Raw genomic sequence first — 18,138 nt, forward strand, 5'->3', positions numbered from 1 at the left:
AGTTTCCCCTTCACCCCCCGCCCCCTCCCAAACCTCGAGTTCTCCAGTCCATTCTCTGTATCTGCATCCTTGTTCTTGTCACTGAGTTCATCAGTACCATTTTTAGATTCTGTATATGTGAGTTAGCATACAATATTTGTCTTTCTCTTTCTGACTTACTTCACTCTGTATGACAGATTGTAGTTCTATCCACCTCATTACATATAGCTCCATCTCATCCCTTTTTATAACTGAGTAATATTCCATTGTGTATATATGCCACATCTTCTTTATCCATTCATTTGTTGATGGGCATTTAGGTTGCTTCCATGTCCTGGCTATTGTAAATAGTGCTGCAATAAACATTATGGTACAAGTTTCTTTTGGGATTATGGTTTTCTTTGGGTATATGCCCAGTAGTGGGATTACTGGATCATATGGTAGTTCTATTTGTAGTTTTTTAAGGAACCTCCAAATTGTAAGTTGGCACATTTAGATTTCAATAGCTAGGTTGTGGTAATTTTGAATGACACAAAGTTGAGCAAGGACACTGAGAAAATTCCGGATGAAGGAAGCTAGGCCTGGCCAGCACCAACCCCAGCCACTTGAGCTGACAGACACTGCTGCTGTCTGTCACTGCCAACCCTGCCCTGCCCAGAGGCCAAGGACGGGGCCTTACTTCCCAAGCCAATGCAGTGGCCTAATTGGAGCCAGGCTTCTTATCTTACTTTAGTTGCGTAAACTCTCAGGGCATGAGAGTGAGAAAGCACGGTTTTCATTGCCTCTGTTTTTGTCCAGAAAGCTCTTGAATGGGCGGGTGAGTTCGAAGGCTGCAAAGTCTTCTGAGAATCGGAGTTTCTTGGAAGTTTTTAAGAGTCCAGGCACCATTCCCTGGAAAATGTGAGGTTCCTGGGGTTTATTAGAAGCTTAAACTTTCGGTCAAAGTTAAACATCTAGAAAAATGTTCCGGGGAAGTGTCGTCAACACCTTCTTAATTGGCTGCCTTGGCACTGTCTCAAGGCTGTGGTTTCCACTTCAGATGCTGGAGCAGCGCCAAGCCCTGCTCAGGGTCCCCTTCTGGGACGGAAGATAAGTAAGAACCTCCGGCTTGCGTTTCCGAGTCAGGGAAGTAAAAGGAGCCTGGCTGCGGGAGTTGCATGAATCATATTTACATTCATGTTAGAAAGTCCATTTCTCTCCAGGAGATTATCTCCCTTCAAGGACTTCCCCTTCCCTTCTCCCCTCCCACCTGCATCCCCACAGTGAGGGTGAAAGGTGAAATAAGAAAACTCGGTCCTTCTTGGATGGATACCTTTGTTCTGGGCTCCAGGGGGGCAAGGACCAGGGCCCAGGAAGCCCCCTGTGTGTTTGCATATAGATTGGCAAGAGCACAAACCACCAGCCCTGGGTAGAAAGAACAGCCAAGGGGCCGGCCCTCCACGCCTCTTAGAAAGCTGTCCTCCAGGTTGCCACCTCCCAGCCTGCTAGGAGAAATTGGGACCTAGGGTCCTGTAAGCACAGTGGTGTGACCCTGCTCTAAAATTCTATCTGGCGTTCCTTCCACCTTCCTAATACTTCATCCCGTGGCCCTTCTACCTTTCAAATGCGGCTGTTTGGAGTTTTTGCCTGAGTGATGGGAATTGAACAGCAGAAGAGAGACAATGGGACCCTCTCCTGACTTTTTCTTTTGAAAGCTGTGCCCTTAAAAGGAACAACAGTGACAACAAAAATTCAGAGCATGAATAATAGATTTTGAAGATCCCATGAGAGGGAGGAAAGCTTCTGAATGTTCTTCAGATGCTGGGTGGAGGGGGTCAACTAAGTAGGGAAATCATGACTCCGCAGGCATTTGTAGAACCTTGGGAAAGGGGAGCTTGCATTTTCCTCCCAGGCAGAGCCTGGAAAGGTAGTAAAAAGCAACAAGAAGAAATGGCCCGGAGATGTGTGTGTGCAGGAAGGGCTTTAGGTAATCAAGGAGCATGTCCTGGGCCCTGGTGAACTGTCCTCTGTGTCTGAGGGTGACATGCAAGCAGTAGGGCCCCTCAGACAAGCTCACCGAGTTTTTTACAGCTGAGCGTGACCCAAGAGAGGCACACTCACAGCTAAAAGCATGAGGGTCTGAGGACTAGCAGTGAGAACAAGAAAGGGCTCAGCAGCACTCTGTGTGGACTGCTGACTGAGCACTGAAGCAGGTGAGGAGACTCTGACCTGAGATTACATTTCCATCTCCACTCCCCCAAGAAAAGGCAAGCTTATGATATAAATTAGGTTACCTAAGTGAGGTGACTGATATTCTTATATCTTATTAAGAGTAGAATTCCACTCTTGGAAAAAAATGAATGATACATGGATCCACTGAAAAAATATACATCCAGTGGTCACTGTGGTTGCCTCTGAGTGGTGGAAATACTAGAGTTCTCCACTCTCCAGTCTCTCTCGTCTTTCCTCCCTCCCTCCCTCCCTTCCTTTTTTCCTTTCTTTTTCTTTCTTTCTATTTATCTTCTTTTGTAACCTTTCCACAATGAACTATTTTCTAAAATAAACTTAAGAAAAAGCAACACAATAAACTAAGAAAAATGAAAAATAATCAGCATTCAGGGTTTATTCCATTTCATCCTGAGGACGCAGGAGTTTCTGCTGACATGTCTTTGATTTTCCTGTTAGACTCGGGACAAGCTGAGGATCTCCTGTGAGCTCTGGACTATCCTTCACCCTTCCTCCTCTTCCATACATATCTGGGATCTGGTCTTTCTAGAAAACCTCCAAGAATCTTCTTTATGCAGGACCTGCTGTTTGTATCTGCTAAACTGACTTTTGTCCTTCACAGTCTGGGAGTTTCCAGTTCAAAGTACATTTAAGACACCTCCTGCCTTCATCCAAGCAGGATGCTGACCCTCTTACTTGCATACTTGGGAGGCTAAAACAACTTACATATTTGTATCTGAGGGTAAAATCTAAATAACATCAAGGGCATTTATCAAGAGGAAGGGATTGTGCTGATTTTCCATCTCCCTGTAATGTAGAAAAATGGCTACATTAGTCATGTTCCATCTCAAAGAATCTACCTCCCTCCCTCAGTTTGATATGAAAACCTGATACGGAATTTGATTAACCATCCACGTCAACTATCTACCTTGCATGTTTCTAATCATGGTCTGCAGTCCTTATGGCACCCTGCAGACCTCTGGGGGTAACCTGGCCCCTGCATCACTTTGTGAGAACCCAGAAAATGAAAATTCACTTAAATGTTGGTCTATAGCTCGGCAAGTAAATTTATTGCCAAAAAAAAAAAAAAAAAATCATATTCATTCTGGTTTCAAAGCTCTAAGCTGAAAGGATTTTGTATTTCTCACGCCATTAATTACTACCCACGTCAGCCCCTACATATGGAATAATGAGGAAAAGACTCAGGATGAGCCTTGATGGCTTTCAACATCTAGAGGCTGCAAGAAGGAGATTTCTAATCACTGCCTGATAATGTGATAAGTCAAAGACCGGACTCCTTTCCCCTACATTCTCCCAGACATCCTATTGCTTCTACCTCCTACATGTTTCTTGAATGAAAACAACTTTCCTCCATCTTCATCGCCACTTCCCCAGGTCAGGCAGGGACACTGCCATTTAAACCTCCTACCTGGTCTTCCATAGGTGCCCGCCTTCTAGAATACAGGTGTGATCCTGCCCTGGTCCCTTCTGAAGCTCTGCGCTAGATCCCCATTGCTCCTAAATCTCCCGGTGCTCCCAGGATAAACTCTCAACTCTTTCTCGTGGCTTTCAAGACGTTTCCTTAGAGATTACAAACCAGAAGCCTGTGGGACGATAGGTTTTGCTTGGCTCACACAGTGCTTTCACAAATTTCAAGTAGAGCCAATGTTTATAATTTTGAAAACTTTGTGTACAAACCTAAACATATGGCTTCTCTTGAGAAATCAGGGTATCTGGTAACGTTGGGCACAGGTTTCCACACAGAAAGGGCTTCCCACTTGGATGGGAGCTTTGTTCTCCAGCTCTCGCAGTCTGCACCATGCCTGCTACGTGCCCTTCCTCTGGTTCACGGAGGTCACCTGTCTGACAGGCTCTACATCACTGGGCCCTGATGATGCTCCTGTTTCATCTCTCACTGCTCTTCCCGCATGCACACCTGGGGACGGAATCTGGGGGGCTAACTTCTCTCGGTCTCCCTCTCCCCATCCCACCCCCTCACCAGAGCCCCGCACAATCTGGGCTCTCTCTCACCTCGCTGCTCTGTAGAGGGAACCCACCTTTGGGACTGTCTACTTCCAACTCATTCTTTGGGTCTCAGTTTAAATGTTCTCTTTCTTAGGAATGTCTGCCCCAGCCACCCCTCCCCAAGTCATGTTTTCATTGTCCCTCCTTAGAATCCCCTCTGGTGTAAGAACTAAATTTGATGCTCAATATTACATGCCGCCTTGATATCTGGTGAAATCAGGGGGGTCTTGAATGGCATAACAGCAAGATCCCCTTCCCACTCTGCTCCCACAGATAAGTCCCTTAGTCAAACGGCCCTCCTTATCAAACCCCCCAGGTGAAGTTCCCATTAATCCCTGAGCAGTGGGTTTCAGTTTCCTGCCAGCTCACGGAACTATTCAAACAAGCCAATCACAGTCTCCTGGAGGAACCAGGGGCCTCCTCACCCTCTTGATACTGCAAGCCTGCCTCTCACAGCCCCTGATGGTTCATTCAGTTCCTGAGTGTCAGCTTTGTGTGGCCTTGCATGGCATGTGGTGTCCTCCCCCATCCCCCAGGCCCCACCCTCGGCTGTGAGGATATGTGATTGATAAACTGCTATCAGCCTCAGCTGTCTAGTGTTGAGTGTATTCAGCCATCCCCATAACCCTAGGTTGGGAATCCCTCCATCAATAGGGTGAATAGGAGGTGACTAAAACAGCCTACATGTACCATAACTGCTCGCTTACTTGCCTTCTCCCCCACTAGACCACTGACTCCATGAGGACAGGGACCTGGAGGACAGGGACAGGTATGTTGTTTGCCTCCAAATCCTCAGTACCTAGCACAGAGCCTGGCACATCGCAGGTGTTCAATAAACTCTTGTTGGCCATCTCAGCAGGGTGGTAAGTATCTCGTCAGTGGAAGTATTCAGCCAGAGCAGAAGAAATAAGCATCTTTCAGAGACTGTAGAAGTTTCTCCTGGGTGACACTTACTGCACTTTTCAATTCTTAAGATTCCATGAATCCAATAGTTTGTCACTTTGTTTCTTCATAGAATTACAGCAGTCCCTATCTTGCTGAATAGGACAGGGTAGAAAACCAGTCAACTTTTACCACGAAGCAAGCTCTCAGTTTTCAAGATGCAATTACTAATGTTAAACAGCCTTTGTTTTCAAGAACTAGGGACCCAGTTCAATGAGCAGGACATTGCTATGCAAAACATGAAGAGGCTGCAGAATTGAGCGCATTTGTTCTAAAGAGCACTATCACAGCCCCTGGTGTTTACTGGGGAAAAAACCCTACCATCTGCAGATGGTTTAGCAACAAATTTATACCATTTCCATGTGTTAGTAATGCAGTTCTAGAAATGAATCTAATCAGAGTGCTGTTTTAGCAGGGAGGATGTTCTCACTTAAATCCAAAAAACCATTTCCATCATTTCCAGATTTTTAAGAATCAAAATCCAGCTGACTTCCTGCAATATGCCATTTAAACATCTTGGGACTAAATCTACATGTTAAAATAGTAGCAATGCTGATGGGTTATCATTGAACATTGTAAAATATCACCCTGTAACCTGATGGTACCTTAGAGAGGATATACTTACAATTTAAATTTCAAGAATGTATCACTGCTTTTTCTTTCATTTATTGAGTTAAAATCCAAACTATTTTAGAGCCATACATTTTGCAGTTTATGCAGAATTTACGCCCGTCAGACCAATCAGAGAAAGAACTTCCAGTGCTTCATGTTAAGCTACGCCTACACATGAAACTAATTTGACTAAGGTCAGTTCATAATTTGATCAAACCTTTGGCTTAAGTAAATCTTAATTTTGTTCAAACTCTATTTCAGGGGTGAGGAAGGATATCCAACAGAGATAAATTATCAGATAAAACCACCAGCTCGCCACAGGAGACCACAGAACAGAGTAGTTCAGAGCTCAGGCCTTAGATTTCACTGCCCTGTGTTCTAATCTTGGCTCTGCCACTTATTAACTGACTCAATTTAAATGTAACCACCCCCAACCTCATCATCTTCAAATGGCAACAATGAGAATACTTATGCCATGGTGATGTTGTGAGGATTAAAGGTGAAAATGGGTACAAATGCTTATCATAGCTACTGGCCCTCAAAAAGCATTCTATAAATGTTAACTATTATTGTTACAGTAAATTGGTTTCACAAAATGTCCTAGCAATGAAATCTTTGAAAATTTGATTCTGCAACTGACTACTGGGATCTGGAATTTGCCTCTTGGAATGTCAATGCCATTGGATCCCCACCAGTTCTCATGATTTAATTAATGAACATATAACTGTGCCAATTTCCAGAAGGGAGGAAGCCAAAGAAAAGTAGGGATGGTATTACAGACAATAACTCACTGTGAATCAGGAAGGGACATTATCTCTCTAGCCATTAATGAATTAAAAACCCAGCCAAGGCATGAAGCCTTCGAGGTAAAGGGGATTGCCAGCACACAGAGGGAGCTGACTGCAGAGTTCCTTGGATCTAGGAGCCTCAGCCCCAATCATCACATGTTGTCCCTTGGGGCTTGGCATGCCATGACTGGTCTTGGCCATCTGGAGTCCAAGAAACAAAGCCAAGAGATTGAAATGATAGTAGGCATCTAGAGTGGCTCTGAGGCTCCACAGTTGGATAGTTAACTATGAAACCTGACATGGAAAAGTGAACATTGGCACTGGTGTGTTTTGATCCCTCTCTTCAATTCCCATCTTCCTCTACCCCTGATTTTCTGCACCAGCAATACACATCACTTAAGACACTGATTAAGGAAGATAGACAAGACCATCCTTCTTCAGAAAAGGAAAATCACCTGGATAAAACCAAACATGCCCAGTATTCTGACAATTATCTCACCATTACTTACAGGAACACAGGTAAGAAAGTATAGTCTGCTTTACCCCCCAGGAGGCAAGTACTTAATGGGAACAACGACACTCAATTCTTTTATTGTGACCTCCATATCTAAATTATTTCAGAGTAACATAATCCACACGCACAATTTGGAAATATGTAAACATCCAGTGGGCAGGAATTATGGTTATCTTACTGCTGCATGCAAAGAAACGAACACAGTACCTAGAACATAGTATGTATTCATGAATATTAAATAATGAATGAATGTATATGAGCTCACTCACTTTTGTGCTTCTGTCTGAAACTGCTTTCTACCTTTGTCTATTCGGTAAACTTCTACTTACCCTAAAAGTCTCTGCTCAGTTGCCATTCATTCTGTGAAATCATTTCTTTCATTTCAGGAAGGAGAAGACCTCTTTGTCTCTGTTCCCATACTATCCAGAGCATGCCTCCAAGCAAAGTTTTCTATATGCAAACAACAAAACCCATCTTGGCAAGTTCAAGCAGAAAGTGACTTGTTAGAGAATACTGAGTCACTCACAGAATTTTGGCGAGGGACGGAGAACCAGGTATGAATGCTACCCACTAAATGTTCAGCCAGGAAGCCCTGGCCATGCCAGCTGCTTGAGAGAGACACGGCAGCAGCTGCTGCGGCTCCTGAGCACTGATCAGCCAGTGTAGACCTGGGGATATGAGCATGGCTACTACCGCCTCAGAATTACTAGACACCTCTGCCACTTTCCTCCTCAGAATATCCCATCCTCCTGTGTACAGCTACCATCTCACGTTGATCACTTCCGCTTCCACTTGTATTAGCATATCCTGTTAGAACAACGCAGACCACGTACCTGACCTCTAGCCACAAGGGGTTCTGGGAAATGTGTGTTTTAGTTGTCCACTCTCTGTGGCAAAGGAAGGTGAACTAGAAGGTATGCTGAGTGAGTCAACCAACTCTACATGTGCCATGTTCCATGACACCAGCGTCTCCTTTACTTGGTATGAATTCCCTAAAATCTGAGAGAAAAATATCAGCACCGTGGAGGATCAGTGCAGAAAATCCAACATCCGACCAATAGGAGTTCCGGAAAGAGAGAACAGAGAAATAGGAGAGAGAAACAATACAAATTAATTTTCCAAGATGAAGGACAAAGTTTCCATACTCAAAGGTGAGAATTTAAGAACACCCCTCCTAGACACATCTCTGTGAAATTTCAAAACACCAAAAATAAAGACCCTAAAAGCTTCAGAGAGAGAAAAAGGTCATCTACAAGGGAAAATGAAAGAAACCGACTGGCGCAGCAACACTGGGTGTTGAAAGAAAATGCAACAATATTTTAAAACCTGAGGAAAAAATGGTCATTGACTTGAGTTCTATCCCAGATAAAATGTCATTAAATAATGACGGCCGAATAGATATCTTTATATATGCAGGACTCAGAAAGTTTACCTCCTATCCATTCTTCAGTTGGGAGTTACCTGAGAAGATGTGCTCCAGTCAAATGAGGAAGTAAATCAAGAAAGAGGAAGTCATAAGATCCAGGGACTCATGCACCTGATTTAAAGGAGAACTGACGGGAAGGAAAACAACAGCTAATTATCAGTCGCAGAAGGCCATTGGTCTACATCAGAGGAGGTAGGTACATGGAGAGTTCCAAGAGGAGGGCTCTGGGGAGAAAAGAACCTCCATAAACTATACAGTATGCTGGAGACATCTTAGGCACATAAGCAGATGATAAAGGCAGAGAATACAAAAATTAAGGCAATTAGAAATTCCAGGGAAAATTAAAAATTGTAAGAAGATGAATGTAATCATAGCACACTGCTCTCCAGAAAGGTAATACTGTAAAGACTGTTTAATGATTTCCAATTTTTAAAATCAGCAAGACAAAGCACACACAGAAAAGACTAGAACTATTATGAACCTTGTTAGTGTAAAACTACAAATTCAAATGAGAGATGTAAGAAGGAAAGAGAGGTGAAAGGAAAGGAGGGGTGACCGTGTAATATATGATATCTCACAAACTGAGGCGTATAGTACCCAACATCCTTAACCCCCTCTGCTAGTAACAGCACCTCAATTTCCCTTTGGGTCATTTCCCCTCCACAACATGTAGTCTTAGTGACAGTGTTCATCCACATGACCTACACTCTGTAGCCAATGGGTGAACATGTGGCTCAATGTAAGCCAATCAGACTTTCTCTTCCTGGTAAATTAAGAATCCCCACTAATTCACATTAGGCAGTGCCCTAAAGAGACAGTGCATTAATTCCTGCTCCTTGTATTTCCAGAACAACTCATTCCTTGCTTTTCTAAAGCCTGATGCTTTAGCAATAATTGGTTTCAATTGATAAGATGTGATAAGATGTAATAAGGTAAATAGAAATTCAGTTATAATGTTTTAAATTTCAAAATCCGGGAACTGAAAATAGTGATGTAAGTAGGTGAAGGGTGAGGGATTAGAGGAGGGATTAAGAAAACAAAACTCTTATCTTAACAGGAAGTCAGTGTAAAAAGTCTCAAGCTGATAAATCACAGAAGAGCAAATTATTACTATAGCAAATTATTTATCAATGTGGAGGCAACCACCAGAAAATTTAAAACTTTGAAATTTAAAAAGAGAAATGGTTTCTGGGGAAAAAAGGGACGAGGCTAGGGAGAAGTAGAAAGGAGGCTTTTTTTTTTTTGTTAAATCATAAACTCATCTTAACTTCTTAGTTTTTTCCCTGTGTGTATGTATTAACTGATAAAATTTTTAATGTTAAAGAGGTGGGAAAAATAAAGATTGTTGGCCTGTCTATAATGGAGGTGGTTCAGAATTTCAAATCCTTCTCAAATAGACAGAAATAAGCTCTGGAAGCTGTTCTGAAAACTGGCACATTATATAACATCCCTGTCTCAGACTCCAAGGCAGGAAGCAAAACACCCTCCATTGGTGGATCGCCACCGGACTCCTGCACTAGGCAGAGGCCACGGCCTCCACTGAATGCCCTCAAGGGGACCCCGCTTGTGGATCACCTTGAGCATGTCTTTGCACTCTCTTGACATGCCCTTGCCAAGCTCAGAGTGGTTGGCCCAGGACCCAGGTGCTTTGGCTTGTTCTCTGCCCATCTCCTTACCCAACCTTCACCCTGCTTTCCTGGAAAATCAGAATTAGTCTTATCTCTACTCTCAAGGGACAAAGAAAATAACTTCTTCATATCTTTAAGACCATGAGATTTGTTTTGAATGTGAGTCAGTGTCTACTGTTCTGATAGACAAGGAGAGACCTTGATACTGACGGTGTGGAGATGGCACTTTTCCTGGGGCTGAATTAGAGGAAACCAGAAATTTCAAGGTATGTTTGTCTTTCTCTGCCACGTAAAGCTCTGACGGTGACTGAAGCCGTGCATGGAGATTGTTAGGCAGGGCCGACCCTCCAGGAGGAGGACTGGTGTTGCGACATCAGCATTCAGGTCACCCCCCAACAATGACCCAAGTCATAACAGGAGGCAGAAGGTGGCTACATGCGTCCTTCCCCCACCGTCACATTCCTGTACCCTTGGGTGAGAGTGACCTGCTCCCTTTTCCACATTCCTCTGCCATGCCCAATCCTAGCTCTGAAAGATGGTGGGTGTTCAGAGAGCAGGAATGAAGGAGTCTGAGGCTGGAAGATGTGAAGGAAGAAATGAGATCAGCTAGAACTTTTCAGGCTGCAGACATACTGCAGTCAGGTAAAGAATTATTCACATTTTAAAGCCAAGCTGCCCAGCATCTTCAACATGTCACTGAGTCATATCTGGGAATTCCTAGAGGTGTCTCATATGTGCTCCTGAGAGTCCCCTCATCCTCTATTCTGGTTCTGTCATTAACGTGTTTACTTCTTGGCTCAACTAGCAATTATAAAATGGAAGTGATGATTCTGTCCCATAAGAAAAATGCATTCAATCACTGAGCATGTCAGAGGGAATATGATCTGTAAAATCAAGGTATTATGGTCCTTATTGCAGTGCAGTGCCTTGAACAGTATTAGGAAGTGCTGATATCAACAAATGGACTTATAAAATTTATCCAGCATATCATTTGGCATATCATAGTGAGATATTCCAATCCCAACCTTATGGATCAATATTAGTCCACTGGCACAACCATATGTGCCAAAAGCACCATTTTAATAAACTACAGAGAAGTATTATAGCAAATTTAAACTCAGTTGAAATCCCAAATGACTACTGCTGCAATTCTAGCTTCATTTTTAGCATCTGTGTGACTCTACAGGGAAGAATCTAAATTTTGTCAGGCCTGAAGCTTGTACAACTTGGGGAGCCCTTTAAGAAAGAGAAGCCAAAATGCATGGATTCAAAATCCATGCAGAGCCCTGGAGGAGGCTTGTATAAGTGAGAGGCCTGAACACAAACTTTATTAGCTTTGTGAGAGACCTGCCTCTAGGTATCTGGGAAAAGTTACAGGACTGTTCCGAACCACAGTATCCTCACCTATAGGATAATAACCATTACTCTGTGGGATTAAGGAGTGCTATGTTAGGTTAAACCTTTTTCTTTTCAGGAATTCTAATTGTGTTTTATGTGGATAGATCACAATGCACATGGAGACTGATGCTCAACAGCCAGTAACGTAAGCTCTCAGAATTGCCAATAAAGCACTGGAATGGGAGCAGATGTGGTCAGATGGGATCTTGGCAAAAACAAGGAGAGCAATTTGAGGGACCAAGGTAGATAGGGTGGAATGTTGCAGATTTGAATGTTGACAAAGACTTCACTCCACTACAACATCGCCCTTTTAAAAAAAGTGTTTTTAACAAACACAGCCTCCTTTGAGCCTCATAGCACCTATGAGGGGCAGGGTAAAGGTGATGCTCACCCTTCAGAGGGCCTTCTCAGTCAGCCCTTCCACAGCCCATGCTACCTGAAGCAGAGAATCAAGCCTAGCACCTGCATCATTATTTATTGAGTCTCTCAAATGTCAGATACAGTGCTAAGTGCTTCACATGCGCTTTCTCACTTAATCCTCCAAGTGCCATTATTTCTATTTGACACTGAGCTATTGGAGCTGAAGTTCAAGATCAAGGATTTGCAACTAGTAAGTGTCTAGGCACCAAGGATTTTTCTAACTGTGTTAACAGGTTTGGAGCCCATTTTGGAACCCACAAAAGCTTTGGAACCAGCAGAGAAATTACTTAAGAGCCCTGGCCTGCATCTGGAACTGAATCCATAACCTCTATAAGGGAGTATATTCTCCCCGAGGATGGACACAGATAACATCACCAAGACCACAGGTAGATTAGATAATTTCTGGGGCTATGTCTTATTTGTTTCTGTACTGCTAATGTGTAGTACAGTTGTTGGCAAAGTAAATGTGAGATGAGGGGGCAAAATGAATACTTTGGTCTGTGACATGTGAAGGGCAGGGCCAGGAAACCCAGATCTCCTGACCCCTAGCTATCAATGCTGCTACTGTTGACACTACAGCTCCTTCTCTGTGTCACTTTGGCTGCTGTAACAGAAAGACCCCAGACACAATGGTTTAAACAGGATAGAGGTTTATATTCTTCTTATGTAAATGTCCATGTAATCAATTCAAGAGAAAAAGATGCAAAAAGCAAATCCCTTCCCTGTAAACACCTAACCAGGAAGCTTCAGATATCACTTCCAAGCACATTCTATTAGCCAAACAGTCATATGGCCACATCCAGCCACAAGGAGTGCTAAGAAATGTAGTCTTCACGCCCATCTAAAATTTCTATTACTATAAAAGACAGGAGAATGGTAGTCCTGGCCACAGAAAGGCAAGTCCCTGTGTACAGTGGGAAAAAGACTAAACTCAGAGATGGGTATAGAGGGGTTTTCTCACCTGCAAAATATAGTAATAATCATAACTACCTTGACTCAGTTTTTTTCAACTCTAAACAATAATGATAACGGTAATTAGCATGTATTGAGCATGCCCTATGCTCTAGGAGCTATACCATATACTTTACACATATGATTTAACTCAGTCTTCCCAACAGCCCTCTAAAGCTGGCATTCTTATTGCCCTTTCATTTTAGAGATGGGGAAAGTAGCTTGCCCAGGTTTTACAGTGAATGTGTGAGTGACAAAACCAGACCTGGGCTCTCTGACTCCAAAGCCCATGCACGGACCCCTCTGCTACACCTTAAGTGGAGATCATCGCAGTATCAGCATTGCAGGGTTGTTGGGAACATGAAAGGGGGTGTGACGGATAGAGCACACAGTAGGCCCTCTCAACCTTCCTCAAGGAAGGCAGTGTGTCTTGCTGGGGGTGTGTCCTTGTCTGATTTGAGTAAAGAACCTGGCTCCAGAATGGGGACTGTCCAGAAGAAGTTCATGGTTGCTGGAGACAGGCTGGAGCCGAGAGGAGGAGGAATCCAGGTTTGAGAGAGAAGGGGAAAAAGCAATAAACTGAAAAATCACAGCTCTGCAGGCAATGGAATCTATTACTCAGAGATTAAAATGTCACAAGCAGTACACGTCAGCTCCAGACCTTGGAAAATGTTTTTTCCATCGTAATTACTACTCGCCACCGACACAGAAGACTATTTCCCTTCTAGGGAGGAGCTTGCCCCACTTGGTGTCTTTCTAGCCTTCTACAGGTCTCAAAAGTTGCTTCTTACATTTATTCAGAGTATTAACAATGGCTTACCATGTACCAGCTACTTATAGCTTATTAATCCTCCAATAACCCTGTGAGATGGATAATATCCATTTCATCCCACCTTACAGATGAAGAAACTGAGGCACAAAGATATTAGCTAACATGCCCAACCTCACACAGCTGGTGACAGAAGAATCAGGATTTGAACCCAGCTCATCTGTTCAGGAGTGTGATCTCAATCACTGCTCAAAACTTTCCTCTCAACAGCCCAATTCTGTTCGTGGGAAAGTGGAAAGCAACTCAAGTCCTCCCAGAAACAACCTGGCAAGTCTTCCCTTTTCTTCTTTCACACTGAGGCACAATGTGAGCCAAATCTCTGAGGCATGGAGGGAGTCCATGTCCAATGTCAAATCCAACCCCAGCTGGGATTAGTAAACTAAATTAAGATTCATACCCAGTGGGATCTTCCTAGCTAACCTTTAAAAGTGATTTTGTAGAAGAATATTATTAAGTAGGTGAGATCATAAACAGCATGTATAGTATAATTTCCATTAAAAAAATAAGTTTCTATACACACGCACACATAACTGGAAACGCACACACTGAATCCTCATGAGTCCTTCTACCTGAGTAGCAAGATTATGGACAGATTTGTTCATCTGATAGCTCTCCCTCCCCCCATTTCCATCCAGATCCCTATATTTAAAAAAAAAAAAAATCGAGTTTAATAGCCTTTAAGTGACCGATTTATTTTTTTACTAGAAGAAATACCTTAAGCTGATTTTAGCCTACATGTGTCAGGGAGTCTTTTAAAGATATTTCCTTTTTAGTTTGGGAAAAAAGGGGAAATTTAAAAGAAAAATTCAGTATCAGGACATTCACTGCTCAGATTTCTAAATAACAAATTAACACCTTATCATTTATTCTGTGAAGTAATATCCTTTTTTTTTTTTTTATTTAAAGGAAGAAAAAAGTTGAAGAGGACAAGGAAGTATGACAGGAAAACAACGAGAAAGGAAAGGATGACCAAGAGACATCAAATATGGAAGGCATGCCATCACCGGCCAGCATTCAAGAGCCTCCCGAATCTCACTGATGTCCCCACTCACCACGAAGACTCAAAAAGGCAACTCAAGTTCAGGAACGATCACAGCTTGGTACCTGAAGCCACCTGAAAAAACGCTCAGAGAGACCATGGCTACCTCCCAACTAAACAAGGTACTGCTTCTTTTTCTTCTTTCTTTTCTATATTTTTGAACCAAAATTACACTAATAGAAAACTTGGAGGACAGCACAAAGAATTACTTTTTTCTAAACCATTTGATAGTCAGTTGCCTATCTGATGGCCCATCACTCCTGAATACCTTCATGTGCAATGCTAACAATCAAGGACATCATCCTGTATAACCACAGTTCAAGCATCAGAATCAGGAAATGCACACTGACACACCACCATGGTCCAACCCTCAGACCCCATCTGAGTTACGCTGATTGTCTCAATCAATCATGTTCTTTAAGGCAAAATGACTCAGTCCAGAACCGAGCGACAGTCATTGTCTGTCTCTTTTGTTTTCTTTAGTCTGGAATAGTTTTTAAGTCTTGTCTTTTGCAGCTTGACACTTTTGAAGATTTCAAGGCCAATTAAGTTGTAGACTATCCCTCAGTTTGGGTTTGTCTCTGTGCCGTGACTTTGTTAAATTAACATCTGCTGGGTGGAGCACAGGGTTCTGGATGGTGAGAGGAGATTCAAAAACAGATCACAGGAGAAACTGATGCAGAGAGACTTATGACTCACGGGTCCTGGGGGAAGTACACGGCACCCCTTCAGGGGCTGCCCAGGGAGGTCGAGGCAGAATGCAGAGAGACAGAGCCTGGGCACATGCCTTTCTTGGGGTCCAAGCATGGCGTACCTGGGGGTTCCCTGGGCAGGGTCACATTGGTCTGTTCAAACCAAAAGAGCAGGCAGATACTGAGGGCCTAACCCCTCAGGTCTTAGGTCTGGTAGGGAACCCATACAAAGGTTCAGTGAATCTGAGGTGGCCATGAGGAGAGGCTGCTCTGATTTTTGTTGCTGTAGAAGAATTGGCAAAGCTCTTTGACCACCACTGAAGACATGTTTTCTTTTTCTTTCTGTGTGTGATAAAGAGCAGGGCCAGGAGATGTGGGGAAACAAGAAGAGGTAAAAGGCATTACAAGAAAAAAAATTGCAGGGAATTCAGCCTCACATTTGGAAATCATGTTCTCCTCCACTATTGTAATTGACAAAGGCAGGGATCACATGCACGCATTATGGTTCCAGTGCTCAGAAGCAGATGGGGCCAGGATAGTTTTCACCTGGATCTGCAGGCAAGCGTTTGGACAGAGCAGCAAAAGCAAACAGGCCATCCTCAACCCATCCCCAGTGTCGCCTCTCCTTTCCCCACTCCCTCCTCCTCCTCAATCTCCCTTTCTTCATCCTCCCAAAAGCAATTAGCCAAGATTTCAGTGAGACTGAACTTCATGAAGAATGGGAGCTCCCCAAGTTTTTATTTTTAATTAAATTTTTATTAGGTAAGATATATATCATAAAATGGACCATTTTAATCATTTTTAGGCATTAAGTACATTGACATTATTGTGGAACCATCCCCACCGTCCATCTCCAGAACATTTTTCATCTTGCTGAACTGAAACTCTGTCCCCATTAAACAATAACTCTCCATTCTTCTCTCCCCCAGACCTCGGCAGCCACCATTTTATTTTCTGTCTCTGGGAGTTTGGTTACTCTAGGTACCTCATCTGAGTGGAATCATACAGTATTTGTCCTTTTGTGACTGGTTTGTTCCACTTAGCATAACATCTTCAAGGTTCATCTGTGTTGTAGCATGTGTCAGAATGTCCTTTTTAAAGGATGAACACTCCGTAAGTTTTTAATAGTCTGCTAGGGCTGCAAAATATAATAGGCTGGGTGGCTTAAACACGGATATTTATTTTCTCACAGTTCTGGAGGCTGGAGGTCCAACACTGAGCTGTTGGCGGGTTTGGGTTCCTCTGAGACCTCTCTCCTAGCTGGTAGACGGCTGCCTTCCTGCTGTGTCTTCACATGGCCTTTCCTCTGTGTGCATGCATCCCTCGTATCCAAATTTCCTCTTCTTATAAGGACACCAGTCAGACTGGATTAGGGCCCATCCCAATAGCCTGGTTTTAACTTCATCACCTCTCTAAAGGCCCTGTCTCCAAATACAGTCACATTCTGAGGAACTGGGGGTGAGGGCTTCAACATATGAATTTGAGGGGGACACACTTCAGCCCATAACAGTAACCTTCCTGAGAAACAGATTCCTCAACTCTATGAAAATCACTGTGGCCACCCCATAGGGCGCTGGTTCAGAAGATGCCCATGAAGAGCTTGGCACGGCACTGGAGCACGGCCACCTCTCTACGAGATCAGCTAGCATCAGTGTTTTGTTTTCCCAAATCCTGGTATGTGTCTTTCCAACACATACTGGGTGCTCAGTCAACAACGTGTGTGACTTCTTTCATCTTAGACTGGGTGGGGGCTGGGACAGCTAGAGGAAGGAGACCCAGGAACACATCATTGCGGGAAAGGGAAAAATGGGGAGGCTAACACAGACTTCTACTGCTAAATTCTCCTGCCCCGGCCAAACTGAGACTTCAGGGTTGCCTTATTTTAATGACAGATAAGCATAATGGTTACAATTGACTGAGTATATGGCAGGCATTGAACTAGGCACTCTGTAGAAGTTGTCTCATTTAATGCTCAATTTAGTACTATTATTATCCCAGTGCTCAGATGAGAAAACTGAGGTCCACAGAGTTTAAGTAACTTGCCATTTCATAGAGATGCCAAGTGCTGGAGTCAGCATTCAGACCCAGAAGTTCTGCAAGGTGAGCCCAAGGGAGTCTGATGAGAATTACATAAAAATTAAATATGCATATGAATAAGAATGATAAAAGTACTTATATAATAAGAGGGTATGGTTAGAGGACAGGATATTTTCCTTCATTTAAAATTTTTCCACTTCTTCAATAGTGTCTATGGAATTCACTATTTTTAATTTAAATTATTCTAACACAAGACTTTGCATGCTGGGGCACTTCTCTCTGAAGGATTAAAAAAAGGTGCATATACCATCTATCAGGTATAGCTGCCTAAAGAATTGGCCTGTTTGTCCTCACCTGGGACTTTAAGAGCAAGCATCCTCCTGCCCCACTACAGCCCCATCTGTCTTCATCAATAATAGGTTTTCAAAACATTGGGTTTTTCTTTTAATTTTTTTCTTCTTTCTTTTTTCCTTCCTCTCTTTATTTTTAAAGAAATATATATGAGTGAGCTCATATCAACACATCCTTTGAATATGTATTGCAAACTTTGGGCACCTCCAGTTCCAATGGTGTGATGGATGTCTTGGATTTGAAGAGTTTGGGGAAGAATCACAGAGAGTTCGATTATTTCATTTGTTTTCCTGAACTGTAGA

This window comes from Hippopotamus amphibius, chromosome 7 (genome assembly GCF_030028045.1).
Source record: "Hippopotamus amphibius kiboko isolate mHipAmp2 chromosome 7, mHipAmp2.hap2, whole genome shotgun sequence".
Classification (NCBI taxonomy): domain Eukaryota; kingdom Metazoa; phylum Chordata; class Mammalia; order Artiodactyla; family Hippopotamidae; genus Hippopotamus; species Hippopotamus amphibius.